Raw genomic sequence first — 3157 nt, 5'->3', positions numbered from 1 at the left:
GAGTGACTTGCTCAATGTCACAGAGCAACTAAGTGAGAGAGCCAGAATTCCAACAAGGGCCTGCAGGCCCCAGAGCGCAGAATTCTCTTCCTTCATTCACGTAAATTTATATTTCCTATTAAAAAAAAAAAAAACTGTCTCCTTAACAAACATTTCGTTTATAAAATGCTGTTGACAATGAGCATATTTATTTGGACTTGTGGGGCGCTGGAAGTTTTGAATATTTTTATGTTGTATGTGGGGGAAAACATGGAGTTCTTAGGCGGCTGAAGATCTGCACGGGTCAGATCAATACCCTGCCTACAGTAGGAGGACCGACAGACTGAGATGCTGGTTGAGCCAATCAGATCTTGTATGTAAATAAGTCGCTGCCCTTTGATTGGCTACTGAGGATCCTCAGAGGAAGTGATTAATGCTTTGCTTTGCTGGCTGCCTCCCTACCCGGAGAATGATCATGCAGATGGAAATCCCACCATATATTTAAGCAATCTGTCACAGCAAAGAGCTTTCCATAGCTTTTTGGTTAAGGAGGGTTTTGAATGTCTGTAGGAGCCATAGATGGGCTGACTTTTTATTTCAGCAAATATAAAGATGTATTATCCCTTGAGGTTTCTTATTAACCTCAGTTTCACCTCCGTTAATATTTACTCTGCGGGTCAATAAATCTTGATACTCACTTCAACAGAAGCCAATATCTTCAGATTATGAGTTATTAATCTTGGCCAAACTGAAAAATTGTGTGACTGTTTTTCTTTGGCTACGGAAAACGAGGACTTGTGGGGTTTCCTTTTTCTCCAGGCTCTCTTCAAAGGGAAAGTTGATTTTTAACTGAATCTTCAAACACCTTTTCAGATTTCGTGTTTGGAGTTGAGGGTATGAGTCTTTTTTTTTTTTTTTTAAACATGGAACGCTTCACAAATTTGCATGTCATCCTTGTGCAGGAGCCACATTAATCTTCTCTGTCTTGTTCTGATTTTAGTATGGGTGCTAAGAAGCAAGCATGAGAGTATGTCTTAACACGAGTTTTGGAAAGGTCTCCATCCCACTGAAAGCACTGCGGAGAGGCAGGGGTTGAACAAATCTTATTTAAACCCTCCTGTGAAATACCATGATTTTATGGTGTAACTAAGAGAGGGCTGTCGCCAAATTACTGCTGCCCATCTTTGTGTTACTTACTGACGTTGCCTGATTTGAGTCACAACAGCATCACGCACTTCTAGATCCTGGCAGCAAGATGCTGTGTAGGACAGTTGCATCTGGCCCATCTCAGGATAAAAAACAGCAAGTGTGAAAAGACATAGGTGAGCGATTTGCTTTCCAACAGCATGAACGCAGGGCATGAAGTATGCAACAGAAGCAATTAGTGTGCTATTTCAAAGGAGTCGCTCCAGTCCTGTAATCTGTAATGACAGAGAAAGTCAAGACAAAAGCAGATGAACAAATCTCAGGAGAAGTTAGAGGTCATCTTACCTGATGGCTGGTGGTTGCCGCTCAGGGGGATGGGAAAATGTGGCACTCAGAAATAGCTGTGTAGAGGGGGAAGGGTCTTTGCAAAAGCTGATTTAAGGGAAACATTGTCTTGGAGGGTAGGGAAACCAGGAAGTAAGAGTGCAATTTGCTAACTGTGATGAGGGGAGTGGTAGACAAAACCCCAAGAACCCTGTTTCTCAAAGTGTGGTCCCCGGAACAGCAGCGTCAGCATCACCCAGAAACTGGTTAGAAACGAAAGTTACCCTCCCCAATCCCAGAGCTATTGAATCAGAAACTCTGGGGATGGGGCTCAGCAAAACTTGGTGGAAGGAGCTTTCCAGCTGATTGTAAAACACACACAAGTTTGAGAACCCTGCGCTCGGACCCAGACTTTTCAACCTGATCTGTGCACTGCAATTCCTTGGGGACTTTCCAAAATAATGATGCTGGGATTTTAGCCCCAGAGGTTCTGGTTTAATTGGTCTGAGGTGTGGCCTGGACGTCAGGATATTTTATAGCTTCCTAGATGATTTTACCATTAACATACAGCCAGAGGAGTTACTCCAGGGCAAGTTCCAATCCTAAATTACTTTTTCAGATCGAATTCTCTCTGTTTGTGTCAAATATTTTATAATGCTTCCTTCACAATCCTGAAATGAAATTTATATGAATATTATTACTTATGCACATATTTTTAAACTGAAGTATCAAGGAGAAATAACAGAAAAGTGATTTATTATAATATGCATTTAGGGCATTTTAATTCGTGAGTCTGACGACACTTACAGGAAAGCGAGCAGATGCTCCCGTTGCATTATTATAAGTGTGACAGTTGCAGATGCAGACTGACCCTGGTGTGTTGAATTGGCAACTCAAAAACCAAACCATGGGGGGGTGACATTATTGCAGGCGCCATGATTTTCTGAAAAGAAGAACAGATCTTGGTAAAGTTTCTAACAAAATAACTGTCAGTTTTCTATGTCTCTGAGCCCTTGTTCAAAGCGTGGAAGGACTTGGAAGGAGCAGTGATTTACTGTAGAGAATGTCATGGTTCCTGGTTAAGTTCCTCCCCCAGGACTGAAGAACATATTTCCCCAGCTGCTGGGAGTGCTGATGGCTGATGGCCTTTGTCGGATAGACCTCTTTGGGACTTGCCCTCGGTTGAAGGAGCTGCCTTGCCCAAGATCTCTCCAAGATCATTCCCCTCTATTTAGGCACAGACTTCATTCAATGGCTGGTCAATTCTGGGTTCTAAGTGGGGCAGCTTTCCTGCCTTAATGCAGGACTGCTCTGAAGGACCACCAAGGCTGTAGACCTCCCTGTCGGATTGGCTGGGACCTTTGGGTCAAATGCATTGCAGCCCAACTTCTCTCCAGCCTAAGCCTGCTCCCCTCGGTGCCCCAGGGGTGTTGATTCTGAGAACCCTCGGCAATAAACTTCCTGCTGCAGAGCCAACACAGAGCCTGCTTCCATGGGAACCGACAGTAATATTGTTGTTAGGGAGGGAAAACCTGAGTCCTTTACTGTCAACTGGGTTACACTTAGTTAAAAGATTCTCGTTCCATAATTTATCCCATGAGATTAGCTTCATTGAGACAGACAGGGACGAAACTGGAATTGCATTTGGCAGAGTGACTTTTGGGAGGACAAAAGCAGGCAGGTAGAGGAGATAAGGCTGTGGTCCTGA

The 3157-nt window shown here is 43.6% G+C and overlaps 1 non-coding gene across 1 annotated transcript; it reads right to left on the bottom strand.

The window, feature by feature from the left end:
• Positions 1-896: 896 nt before the first annotated feature.
• LOC123618251 (U6 spliceosomal RNA) lies at positions 897-1002 on the bottom strand. The gene has a single exon (XR_006726670.1). It is a non-coding gene; the product is annotated as a U6 spliceosomal RNA (small nuclear RNA).
• Positions 1003-3157: the final 2155 nt, after the last annotated feature.

Source organism: Camelus bactrianus, chromosome 17 (genome assembly GCF_048773025.1).
Source record: "Camelus bactrianus isolate YW-2024 breed Bactrian camel chromosome 17, ASM4877302v1, whole genome shotgun sequence".
Taxonomy (NCBI): domain Eukaryota; kingdom Metazoa; phylum Chordata; class Mammalia; order Artiodactyla; family Camelidae; genus Camelus; species Camelus bactrianus.
The sequence above is the reverse complement of the archived record's forward strand: the minus strand, read 5'-3'. Positions and strand labels throughout refer to the sequence as shown.